Here is a 13,805-nt window from a genome sequence, read left to right as displayed (position 1 = left end):
CCATATTGGCTACGTTAAGAGCCACGTTAACTTATTTAACGTGAACTTTAACGTGGAAGGAGCAAGGAATCGCCAACGTTAGTGACACTCACCTTTGTTACTAACGTTGGACTAAGCCACGATGAGCCACGTTAGTTACCACGTTAATTACATTAACGTGGAAGCTAACATGGAGAAAAGGGATAATGAGCCAACGTTCGTGACACTCACCTTTGTCACTAACGTTGGAGATGGCAATCAACACCACGTTAGTGGTCACGTTAATGTAATTAACGTGAGGCACTAACGTGGGAAAGGGGCGTTTTGGAGCGTTAGTGAAAAAGGTAGGTGTCACTAACGCTCTCGAAGATTTGGCAAGCCTACGTTAAAGGTCACGTTAACTATACTAACGTGAACTCTAACGTAGGGAGAAAGGAGTACTCTCAACGTTATTGGGAAAGGTAAACCCTAGTAACGTTTGCGATGGGCCAAGAGGCAACGTTAGTGGTCACGTTAGTGCCACTAACGTTGAAGTTAACGTGGACCATTTTGGGTTAGGAACGTTAGTGAAAAAGGTGATTGTCACTAACGTTCTCGACCCCACATTTTCACTTAACGTTAACACCACTAACGCCCTAAGCTAAAGTCCATGCCTACTGCACACTTTCTCTGCAAGTGAAGCTGAGCCCACTAAAGATGATAACTGCTTCAACTCAAGATCCAAAGGCCCATATCCAAGACTTGAAGAGCCAACTAGAAGATCAGAAGAGTAGTATAAATAGGAGTAATTTTGAACTAGAGGAAAGCTTTCGGGAGGAGGGAGAACTACTCTCTGTAAAATTTTACTTTCTCTGCAACTTCTAGTTTTACTTTCAGAATGCATTCTCCAACTTTATTTTCTATTCCTAGAGCTATGAACAACTAAACCCTTTTCATTGGGTTAGGGAGCTCTGTTGTAATTTGATGGATCAATAATAGTTTTCATTATCCTTCCTCTTTTTTTTCTCTTGATTTTACTAGAAAGCTTTCAATCTTCATCCAATTGGGTAGTTATCTTTGAAAAGAAGCTATTCATACTTGGATCTCTTTGGAACCTTGGAAGAGGAATGAAGAGATCATGCTAGAAATGCTTTCTCATGTTAGACCAAATTGGGATCTGGATGGATATAGTGACATATAATCCTACCAACATTTTGATTTGGAAATACATGTGGTATAATCAGTGACCACACTTCATCTCTTCTCATGAGCAACTAGACCAAGGAATTGGCTATTGATCAAGAATTGAGAGATTGAATTACCAAGGAATTGGAATTCAATCACTTAAGATTGCCAAGGAGATCAATGAATGCATTGATTGAGGAAGAGATGAAGATGAACTTGATCCGGAGAATACAACATCTCCTGAGCCCAATGAACTCCCCATTTCTGATCTTACCCATTCTCTTTAACTTCTGCAATTTACTTTCATGCTAAATTCCCCATTCCCCATTTAAGATTCTACAATTTACTTTCTGTCATTTATATTCAGCTCTTTATTCCCGGCATTTACATTTTCTACTATTTACTTTCCTCCATTTAATTTCCTGCAACTCTCACATCAAATTCTGCTTAGCTGAACTAGAACATTCCTCTAATTAAAGTTGATTGACCAATCAATCCCTGTGGGATTCGACCTCACTCTATTGTGAGTTTTTACTTGACGACAATTCGGTATACTTGCCGAGGGAAATTGTTGAGAGACAAGTTTCCGTGCATCATGGACATATCCAATTCTTTTGCTTTTTTCCATGTGTTCTCCATTTTGCATTCTTTCCTCTTCACTCCTTTGATCCTTCATAGCCTTTTCAACCTAAAATCATTTAACAAACAAATCAAGGCATCTAGTGGAATCAAAGATGAATTGAATTTAGCTAATTAAAGACGTAGAAAGCATCTTTTCACACTAAAGTGCAAATTAGGAGACAATCATGAAACCAAGCTGTTTCATTGAATAAATGTGTGTAAAAGCTTGTAAAATCCCCTAAATCAAGCACAAGATAAACCCTACAAATAGGGTTTATCAGGATCCCTCTTGTGCCTTTGTGTCCTTGGGCTTCCAAAATCCTAGACTTCTCATGTAATTTCTTTCATCCTCCTTATGCTTAGCCAGAATTTCCTCTTGTCTCGCACTTAACTCCTCCATTCCTTGCATGGATGTTGGGTATCCGAGGTTCAAGGCTGCCACAGCATTACACAAGTGATTTAGCTTCTTGTGTGTTGATATCATATTGCCTCCTTGAAATGGTTCTAGCATCATAAAGATGCCTAAACTCAGCAAGGTTCCTCTGTTGCCATCTGTTTTGCTCCACTATTTTGTTGAGTGCACCTTGCATCTCTCCCCAGTCAAACTGATCTTGCTGCTCCTTCCTCATGTGCTCCATACTCCCTTGGAGTTGTTGTATGTTCTCATTCACTTGGTCCCATTGTTTTTGTTGTTCTTTGAGTTGGTTGACATCCTCTCTCAGGTGGTGTATATCTCCTCTCATTTGGTATATGTCTCCTTGCAATTGCTCCCAATTGAAACCTTCAGGAAATTGTTGGTATTGATGGTATGGTGGTGGTTGAAGTGCCAGGTAGTGTGGTTGATCTTTAGCCCCTTCTTCTTGTTGTGATTGTTCTTGTGGTATATGAGCATGAGCTCTGTGTTCCCTAGCCCTCTGAAGTGGGTTAACAGCTACCACTTTGGCTATCTTCTTGGTAGTTATGGGCTTCTCTTGATCCACTAGCACCTCATCAATGATCTTCTCAACCCCTGCTTCATCACATAGCCTTTGGATGATGCTGGGGAATGCCAACCTTGTGCTATCCTTGGTGCTTTTCAGCACCCTATTAATGTTGCTGGCAATCATCTCCCCAACATTCACGTTTTCTCCCTTCATGATGCTGTATATGAGCACAGCCCCCTCTAATGTCACCTCGGAAATGTTGGATGTGGGATTGAGAGACCTTCTCACAAAGTCCAGCCACCCTCTGGTCTGGGGGCTCAAATCTCTTCTCCTCAGCTGATTGGGTCTTCTATCCTTGTCATTTATCAACTGCATATTCAGCACGCAAATTTCATTTAGGATTTCATCAAACCCTGGGTCTTGTTGCTTCATCCTCTCTTTATAACTTCGGGTGGCACTTGTTTGCTTCACCATCAATATCCTATCTATGTTGGAGGGGCTGTAGTCAATGGCCTTCCCTCTCATATAGCTAAGATAGCCATAGGGTTGCCCGGGCTGAGGCACTGCATTGGCATAAAATTTTCTAACTAAGCTCTCCACCACCTTCCTTGGTTGGTTGCACAAGAATGCCCATTCCCTGCTGTTGATTTCCCTGATGATTTTAGGATGCTCATTCCTCCCAAGTTGGAAGCCAACCTCTGGAATGATTTGCCTCTCACTCACCCAACCATAAAATTGGTTTTGGTTGAATGATGAGAGAAACTTGTATTCATTGTGACTTGAGGATCCTGAGGTTGGTTCCTTGGTCTTTCTTTTCTTTGATGCTGAGGCTCTTAGTGGTGCCATTGGGGTGATAGAAGAGGTTTGAAAGGTTGAAGAAAATTGAAAGAGAGTAAGCAAAATAGGGTTTTGCTACAACACCAAACTTAGGACTTGATTATCCCAATCAAGAAAAGAAAACAGAAGATAGTAAAGAGAAAGAAAAGAAAGAAGAGAGAGAGTGAGGAGGTTCTGTTGCGGTGGGGTTTGGGTTTTGAAGTGTGGAGAGTGGTGGGAAAAATGAGTGGCTTTTATAGGGGTGAAAAGTGTAGTATGTGGGGTGGAAAGTGGGAAGTAAAAGCAATTCAATGTTTTTCCACTTGGAAAGTGGCGCCTAGCATGGGAAGAGGTGCCAATCCTTATCCCTTTTGGCTTCCTGCATGTATTGAGTTTCAAAGTGCAAGTACACTTTGACTCCTTGCTTAATGAGCTATCAATCATGTGGGCCCCATCCTTTCTCCTAAAAAATGAAAACCGAAAACCCTATCAGTAATGACAAAAGAATCCGTCACATTCCCTATATTATGAGTCATTTAAATTGCAACTAATGAGTGTCCCTTGGGACACCAAACTTAATCTCATTGCATCTAATAAATTGGGTTCATCATTAGATTTTAAGGTGTTCATAAGCGTGAAATAATTTCAATCCTTTCACATCCCTTTCTTTCTAATTCCTTCTGAACACCTTAAAACCAACTTTTATGCACCCACTAATTTATTAAGTGCTTTCAAACTTGAATGGTATTGGGCTTGCTAGGTGATCTTCATATGGTGATGGCCACACCAAACTTAATCTCTGGGATTACTTCTCAAAATTAATTCATTCAAATGGTTGTAGGCCTAGATTAAGTGGGTTAGTGGCCACACCAAACTTAGCTTTTTAGCTAGTTCTCAGCCCAATTACTCATCATCAGTAAGTGTGTTCATCAAATTGCACTTTCAGAAAAAGAAAACAAATTGAAGATTCTCTAACTACCAAACACTTAAAATTGATATTTAAACTACCTAACCTACCACTTACAATTACTTCTAGAAAGCAAGGAAACAAAAGTATTAAACTGGATCTTGAACTCTCTAAATTAACAATTTTAAGCTACTTCTAAAAAGTAATAAATCAAAAGGATATAAGTGTTGGGGTGCCTCCCAACCCGCTTCTTTATCATCACTAGCTTGACGTTCTTCCTTCTTTAGTTAAGGTTGTAGCTCACTCTCTGCTCATCCAGTGAGTCGCCCAAGTAATGCTTGAGTCTATGGCCATTCATAGTGAAAGTTCTCTGTGTTTTGTCCTCCATGAGCTCTACATGACCATAGGGGATACTTTAAGGATGGTAAAGGGTCCTGATCATCAAGACTTAAGCTTCCCCGGGAAGAACTTGAGTCTTGAATTGTACAGCAGCACTTTCTGACCTTCTGTGAACTCTCTCCTTGCTATCTTTTGATCATGCCACCTCTTTGTGTTCTCCTTGTAAATCTTGGCATTCTCATATGCCTGATTTATGAATTCTTCCATCTCATTGAGTTGCATTAGCCTTCTTTCTCCAGCAGCTTGATCATTAAAGTCCAACATTTTTAGAGCCCAAAATGCTCTATGTTCAAGCTCCACTGGTATGTGACAAGCCTTTCCAAACACCAGTTGGAATGGAGACATCCCAATAGGTGTCTTGAAGGCTATCCTATAGGCCCATAATGCATCATCCAGCTTTTTGGACCACTCCTTTCTTGAATTTCCAACTGTCCTTTCAAGGATTCTCTTGAGTTCTCTGTTTGATATCTCAGCTTGCCCGTTGGTCTATGAATTGTATGGGGTTGCCACTTTGTGCTTGACTCCATACTTGAGTAGGAGTGTCTCAAGTTACTTGTTGTTGAAGTGTGTCCCTCCATCACTAATAAGGGCTCTAGGAACTCCAAATCGGCTGAAGATATTTCTTCTCAAGAAGCTTATCATAACCTTGTTGTCATTTGTTGCTGTGGCTATAGCTTCTACCCACTTTGACACATAATCTACAGCCATCAATATATAATTGTTTGAGTAGGAAGATGGGAATGGTCCCATAAAATTAATTCCCCACACGTCAAACAATTTTATTCCATTATAAACCTCTGTGGCATCTCATTCTTCTTATTTGGTACAACAGTGATCCCTCCTTTCTTGGGGACTACTTGCACAAGGCTTACCCAAGGGCTATCTGAGATGGGGTAAATGACCCCTGCTTGCCACAACTTTAGCACCTCTTTTTGTACTACTTCATTCATTGTTGGGTTTAGCCTTCTCTGTTGCTGTCTTGAGGGCTTTGCACCTTTTTCAAGTAAGATTTTGTGCATGCACATTGAAGGGCTGATCCCCTTTAAGTCTGCAAGTGTCCACCCTATAGCAACCTTGTGTTGTTTTAGTACTTGGATTAGCTCCTCTTCTTGTTGTTCATTCAAACTTGAATTGATGATCATTGGGTATGTGTTGTTATCACCCAAGTAAGCATATTTCAAGCTTGGAGGCAGGGCCTTTAGTTCCAATTTTGGTGTCTCCACTTCCATGTTACTTGTCTTGTCCAGCATAATTGGTCTTTCCATAGTCTCTAGTGGTAGTTCACCACATGGAGCTTGTTGATCTTGCTTTGTGATTACTTCACATTGTTCTTCCTCTAGGACTCTTTGAACAAGATCTTCAATTGTGTCCACCATCATGCATTCTCCAATGGATTCCTTGGGGTAACTCATGGCCTTGAAGACATTGAAGACTATCCTCTCCTCATGCAATCTCAAGACTAGCTCCCCTTTTTGAACATCGATAATGGCTCCAGCAGTAACTAGGAATGGCCTTCCTAGGATGATTGATGTGTTGGCTTCTTCCTCCATGTCAAGAACAACAAAATCAGCTGGAAGATGAACTCTCCCAGTTTCACCAACAAATCGTCCACTACCCCATGAGGAAACTTAAATGTTCTGTCAACCAACTGGAGTGCTATTCTTGTTGGTTTGGCTTCCTCAATCCTCATCCTTTTCATCATTGCCAAGGACATGAGGTTGATGCTAGCCCCCAGATTGCACAATGCTTTCTCAATGTTGATATCACCTATGATGCAGGGAATTGGGAAGCTCCCAGGGTCTTTCATCTTTTGAAGAAGTTTCTTTTGTATGGTGGCACTGCACTCCTCAGTCAACACTATGGTTTCTTTTTCACCCCAGTTCCTCTTCCTTGTCATGAGCTCCTTTAAAAATTTAGCATAAAGTAGCATTTGCTCTAGTGCCTCAGCAAAAGGTATGTTGATCTGGAGCTTCTTGAAGATTTCTAAGAATCTAGAGAACTGGTTGTCTTTCCCATCCTTCCTCAGCCTTTGTGGGTAGAGTGCTTGTGGCACATAGAGTTTTAGAACTTGCTTTGGTGAGGATGGTGCAAGGGTCTCTTCTTCTTTCTTGGTTTCAGGTTCCTTTGTAGCTACTTCGTCTTGGTTGCTCTGGCTTGGGGGTGCTTCTTCTACAATCCTTCTACTTCTTACTGTGATGACCTTACATTTCCTTCTTGGGTTGGCCATGGTATCACTGGAAAATCTAGGTGTAGACATTGGTATTTGTTTAGACAAGCTCCCCACTTGTGCTTCCAATTTCGAAATTGCTGCCCCTTGATTTCTTATGTTGGATCTGAACTCCTCTTGGTTTGCATCTATCTTTCTTTCAGCTTGTATTTGTCTCTCCAGGATAGTGGAAATGGTTCCTGTCAGTTAGGCTGACAATTATGCTATGGCAGCCTCCAATTTTGAAAAATTGATGTTGGTTTCACATGGTTCCATAGTTGAGGATGATGTATCTTGGTGGTGGCTGTTGTGTAGTTGTTGGTTGTGTGAGTTGTGTGAGTTGTGGTATGGTGTATTGTGTGAGTTGTGGTAGGATCTGTTGTTGCTTTATTGATGGTTGGGGTTGTGGTTGTTGTATTGGTTGGGTTAGTATGGTTTGTGGTCTTGATTGTGGCTTTGTTGGTTTCCCCACCCAAAATTTGGGTGGTTCTTCCAACCTGAGTTGTATGTCTTGGAGTTTGGATCATATGGTGGTATAGATGGGTTGTTCACATAGTTAGCTTGCTCCCATTCACATTCAACTTCTGGTGCATCTCCTTCTTGTGGAGGGACTTGGGCTTGAATAGCTGAGACTTGATTCTTCTCCACCTTCTTGGTTAAGGTTGCTAGTTGTGCAGTGATCACCTTATTTTGGGCTAACAAAGCATCCATAGAATTGAGCTCCATTACTCCTCTCTTTTGAGTTTTATCTGAAGCATAGAAGTACTCATTCTCAACTACAGTCTCTATGACATCTATGGCTTCTTCAATGGTTTTCTTGTTGAGTGAGCCCTCTGAAGAATGATCTACTGCTTGCTTTGACTCATATAGCAGTCCCTCATAGAAGATGTGCAATTGCACCCACTCATTGAACATATCCGGTGGGCATTTCCTTGTCAAATCTTTGAACCTCTCCTAGGCCTCATACATGGTTTCACCATCTTACTGTCTGAAGGTTTGCACCTCAGCTCTTAGTCTATTGACTCTCTGTAGAAGCTAGAATCTTGCTAGAAACTTGTTCACAACATCATCCCAAGTGGTCAAGCTTTCCTTGGAAAATGCTTCCAGCCACTTTGCAGTGTCAGGGTGTACACCATTTGACTTTACAGTGTCGCAAATCCTCAAAAATGTAGTGAGATGTTGGTTTGGGTCCTCTTGGGCACCCCCACCGTATGAACAATTATTCTGGACAAGTGTGATGAGTTAAGGTTTCAACTCAAAATTGTTAGCATGAAATGTTGGCTTCAAGATGCTACTACCACAGTTTCTTGGATTTGGGTTGGTGTAGGAGCCTAAGACTCTCCTTTCTTGCCCAACATGATTACCAACATCTTCTCTAACATGGTTATGCACCTCTTCCTACATAGTAGTTCTCAGATCTTCCTCTAATACTTCCTCTCTAACTATGCCTTTGCCTCTTGCTTCCCTCCTTAATCTAAGGAAGGTCCTCTCAGGTTCACTATCGAAGGAGGATGAAGTTTCTCCCCTTCTACCTATCATACATTCAACAACAGCAAGTAGAGAACGAGTGAAGGAGGCACTCTTGTTAAAATTAGTGGTTAGCTGGATGATGCAATTAATCAAACAGTTAATAGAGCAGTAAAAGAATGGAAATATGAACAATGAATAACTAAAATGACCAAAGTAGAAACAAAATAAAAGAAAAAAGAAAAAAATTAAAGAAATGAAAAAGAAATAGCAAGGTAATTAAAATGCTTAATCTAGCTCCCCATCAATTTAGTTATTGTCAAATTTAAACCAATCCCCGGCAATGGCGCCATAAAACTTGATGACCGGAATTCACTCCCCATATAAAAATGATGAATACGTTCTTTTGGCAAGTGCACCAAAATTATTGTCAAGTAATTACCCACAGTAGAGTTGAGCAATTTTAATCAATGGGTGAATTAGTCAAGCTGAGCAATATAGAGTGTGATTGCAGAATTGTAAATGAGCAGGAATGTAAATGACTCAAAAGTAAAGAGAAGCAATAAAGTGCAGAAAAGGAAATGGCAATAATGTAAAGTGCAGAAACATAAATGACATAATCATAAATGGGAATGGAGATTGACAGAATATAAAGAAAGCTATAAAAAATGTGGAAGATAAGAATATGGGGAATTCATAAAGATCAGGAGATGTAGTTCTCTTTGGATTAAATCCAGCTCATCTCATCTTTAATCATATAACTCATTGACCTCTTGGCAATCATGATTGCTTGAGCCCCAATCCCTTGGTGACTCAGTCTCTTAAATCTTGATAATCAGCCAATTCCTTGGTCTAATTGCTCATGAAGAGAGATATGCTTGATCCCTGATTATACCACACATCCTTGTAGATCCAGAATAGAGGGTGGATTATATGTCACCATATCCAATCACCAAAACCTAGATCTACTCAAATGTGAAAAGGGACTTCAAGAATGATTTCATGTTTCCTTTTGCAAGGTTCCCATGAAACCCATTTTGCATTCAACCTCTTTCCTAAGATGATTGAACACTAGCATTAAAACAAAATTCCTTCTAGCAAATCAAAGAGAAGATGAAGAAAAGAAGAAATTCACTATCATTAATCCATCAAGTACAACAGAGCTCCCTCTCTCAATGAGAGGGAATTTAGCTACTCAAAGCTTAGAGAAAAGTACAAAAGATGGAAGAGATGATGTGAAAAGTAAATCTAACTATACTTCAACAAAACTACTACCCAACCACCCCTTCTCAGTACTTTCAGGGGTTATTTATACTACTCCTAGCACTAGAATAAAGAAAATACAAAAGAGAAAAGAAAATTACAATTTCGAGGTAAAGGAAAACTCAATAAACGTGACCTTCCAGCTTGGCGTGTGACAAGCGTTTAACTGGCGTGCCACACCCAGCTTGCAATTTGGCTTGGCGCGCCACACCCAGCTCTTCAAATGGCACACCGCATGTGTTGGTGTCCCTGGTGTGCCACGCGTTCGAGCCCAGGTGGCACGCCCAGGGTCTTCTTAAGCTTTGGTTGGCCTAGCGTGACATGCCTTCGAGCCAAAGTGGCACACCCAGGCCTTTTCCTTCTTCTCCTCTCTGGAAAGTTGAACTAGCATGGCACGCCCAGGGTCTGACATGCCACACTCCTTGTATGTACTTCACTCTCTTCTCTGGAATATAGAACTGGTGCGCCACGCCCAGCATTCAAGTGGCATGCCCAGGTGAACAATGAGGGTTGGCGTGCCATGCCTTCGACCTCAGGTGGCACGCCCAGCTTTGCTTGGCCTTCTCTAGTGTTGGCATGCCACGCCTAGGTCTTCAAGTGGCACACCAAAGTGAGGATGAGAGCTGGTGTGCCACTCCTTCGACACCAAGTGGCATGCCCAACTTTGCTTTTGGCCTTCTCTAGTGTTAGCGTGCCACGCCTGGGTCCTCAAGTGGCAATACCAAGTGAGGATGAGAGCTAGCGTGCCACATCTTCGACACCAAATGGCACGCCCAGCTTTGCTTTGGCCTTCTCTAGTGTTGGCGTGCCATGCCTGGGTCTTCAAGTGGCATGCCCAAGTGAGGATGAGAGCTAGTGTGCCACGCCTTCGACACTAAGTGGCACACCTAAGTGCTTGGACCTTCAACCTCTTCTCTGAAAATTTGTACTGATATGCCACGCCTTGATGCTCAAGTGGCACACCCACCTTAAGGTGGCTCCTTTAAGCTTGGCGTGCCACGCCTGGGTCTTCAAGTGGCATGCCCAAGTGATGGTTTGGAGCTGGCGTGCCACGCCTTCGATACCAAGTGGCTCGCACAAGTGGTTGTCCTTTCTGGATTGATGAACTAGCATACCACGCCCAATGGTTCAAGTGGCACACCCATAATGTGTGATGGTCTTGGCGTGCCACGCCCAGCTTGGCGTGCCACGCCCCTTTTATGGCCTTTAGCATTGCTCTCCGGAAAACTATACTGGCGTTCCACGCCCAGCTTCTGGCCTAGCACGCCCATGTAAAAGATTGAATCATGCTAATCTGGAAATCTTTACTGGCGTGCCACGCCCAACTCCTGGCGTGCCACGCCCACACACTTTTATGGCGTTTGCTCCAAGTGGCACGCCAGTTTCACATGCCCAGCTTTGTTTTGTTGTTTTCTTCCCTTTTTGTTGCTCTTTTCACTTGAAATTCAGTATAAACCCATTTCAAAGCAATTTACCAGAATATTCATCAATTAGTTCATGAATTGTAATGATTAAATGGGATTATGCTCTTTTATGGTCCTTTTAGTCAAGAAAAAAGGGTAAATGATGCAAGTCATCAGTGAACTTGCTTGTTAGATCAGTAGTTTGATCGTTCTTTGACCTTCTCTTTTTCATGGATATGATCCTTTGTTTCTCAGTCACAATCCTCCTTTTAGTTCTTGTATTTACTGCCTTCACATCTTTGATCTCAAGACTTAGGTATTGTTGGATAGTTGGAGCATCCTCTTCATTAAGAGCTTCTTGAATTGGTGGTTCAATGAACTCACCCTCTATGCAACTCTCTGTTTCATTGGAGTGTGGACTCCCTTGATTGGCTTCCTCCCTTTCTTCTAAATGATGTTGCATTGACTCTTTCGGGAGTGAGTTTGCATGTTTCTTTGGCACCCCTAGTAGCCTCTGTGGGTATGGAGCTCTGGGCTTATATATTCTCAAAACCTCCTCCTTCTTCATATGAATCTCACTTAGTATGGGTGCCTCTTTTTCTTGTTCTTTTGATTCCTCCCCTGTAACCTCTATTTAGTCATCATCTTTCTTGCTAAGTATCACTCTGAAGTGTTTTGCTATATGGTTTAGATTTGCTTCCAGGTTTCTGAAGGTGATGGCTTGTTTTTCTGTCAATGCTCTGGAACATTAAATGAATTCCTCAGTTTCTGGAGAGAGTAAAGTGGTCTCTTCAAATGATCTCAACTTTTCAATGACTTGTTCTTCAGAAGAGGATTGTGCTATTTGTCTCAATTTTTCTTCATACTCCCTTGTTGCTATTTTCTCCTCTTCTTTTATCTTTATTATTTTTTCAAGGAGGAGTTCTATCCTAGCAAGTTGATCTTCTTCTCTCTTTCTTCTGAGTTCTTCAAGGATGAGTTCTGCCTCAGCAAGTTTATTTAAAGGAGGTTGTGTAGGTTGTGATGGTTGATTGTGGTTGGATGGTGAATGGAATTGGTTATTTTGTGGTTGTGTGTTCTGAGAATAGTCTGACCCTTGTGGGTAATGGAATGAATTTAGTGGACTGTGAAAAGGATTTTGTGTGTAGTGGAATGAATTTTGTGAATGGTGGAATGAATTGTATGGGTCTGGAAAGGAATTTTGTACTAAGGCATACTCAAATAGTGAAGAATTTGGACATGTAAAATTAGGAGGTGAGGTTGGATAATTAAGAGGTGATGACTCTTGATGAATGGGGTATGAATGAGTGAAATCCCTTTGATTTTGATCTTCCCAGCCACAACTTGAGTAGTGATCAATTTCACCAAAATATGGACCATTTTGTGGCTCCGAAAAGTATCCCATCTCATGTTCTTGATACTCTCACCCACCATGAGCATAATAATGTGAGTTATTCTATGGTGGTGGAGAGTTTCCCTTGAAACTTGATTGACCAAAATATGACGGATGCTCTTTTATTTCTTGTAGCAAGCTCTGTTTTAAACAATAATCACAAAAAAAAATTTGAATCTTCATTGTCATAAATGACGGATTCTTAGTGAGGCAATATTACAAACAGCTAGTGCTTAGTATGCTAAAAAGTAGATGAATAAAGAAAAACAACTCAAATAGCAGAAAATAGGAGTAACAAACTGAAACAAAAACTAATTACAAAAGAAAAGAAAAGTGTTCAATCTAGTTTTCCTCCATTTTCATAATTGTCAATACAAAATCAATCCCCGGCAACGGCGCCATAAACTTGATTCACTCGAAAATTGTCTCTCAACAATTTCCTACCGGCAAGTGCATCGGATTATCGTCAAGTAAAAACAGGGATTTGTTGGTTGATCAATGTTAATTGGAGAATTGTGCTAGCTGAGCGAAATCAAAATTGGGTTGAGATTGCAGAATGTAAATTTTGCGGGAAACTTAAACTGCAAGAAATTAAATGACAAAAATTAAAGTGCGAGAAATTAAATGACAGAAGCTTAAATTGCATGAAATTAAATGGGAATGGCGATTAAGCATGAAATTATAGAGCAGAATGTAATGAGAATGGGTAAGATTAGAGTAAGCGATTCATTAGGGTCAGGAGATGTGATAATTCTCCGGATCAAGTTCATTTTCATCTCTTCCTCAATCAATGCATTCATTGAACTCCTTGGCAATCTTAGGTGATTAGATCCCAATTCTTTGGCAATCTAATCTCTCTAAGCATGAACAATTACCCAATTCCATGATTTAGTGCTCATGGGAAGAGATGAAGATCAGTCACTGTTTCTATCACACAAATTCATAGATCAAAGTATTGGTAGGATTACATGTCACTATATCCATCCAAACCCCAATCTAATCCAATGTGAGAAAGCAATTATAGCATGATCTCCTCATTCCTCTTCCAAGGTTCAAAGGAGATCCAATTATAAATAGCTTCTTTCCCAAGATAACTTTCTAATAGGATGAAGAACGAAAGCTTTCTAGCAAAATCAAGAGAAAAGAAAGAAGAAAAATGAAAACTAATATTGATCCATTGAATTACACAGAGCACCCTAACCCAATGAAAGGGGTTTAGTTGTTCATAGCTCTCAGAATGTAAAATGGAATTGAAAGAATTGCA

General features: G+C 40.8%; 1 non-coding gene across 1 annotated transcript; it reads left to right on the top strand.

Annotated features, from left to right (window-relative positions):
- Positions 1-7,924: 7,924 nt before the first annotated feature.
- On the top strand, positions 7,925-8,032 carry LOC148545358 (small nucleolar RNA R71). Its single transcript, XR_015902133.1, has one exon. It is a non-coding gene; the product is annotated as a small nucleolar RNA R71 (small nucleolar RNA).
- The last annotated feature ends 5,773 nt before the right edge of the window (positions 8,033-13,805 follow it).

Source organism: Arachis ipaensis, chromosome B9 (genome assembly GCF_059453495.1).
Source record: "Arachis ipaensis isolate K30076 ecotype BB chromosome B9, ASM5945349v1, whole genome shotgun sequence".
In the NCBI taxonomy this organism is placed as follows: Eukaryota; Viridiplantae; Streptophyta; class Magnoliopsida; order Fabales; family Fabaceae; genus Arachis; species Arachis ipaensis.
The sequence above is the reverse complement of the archived record's forward strand: the minus strand, read 5'-3'. Positions and strand labels throughout refer to the sequence as shown.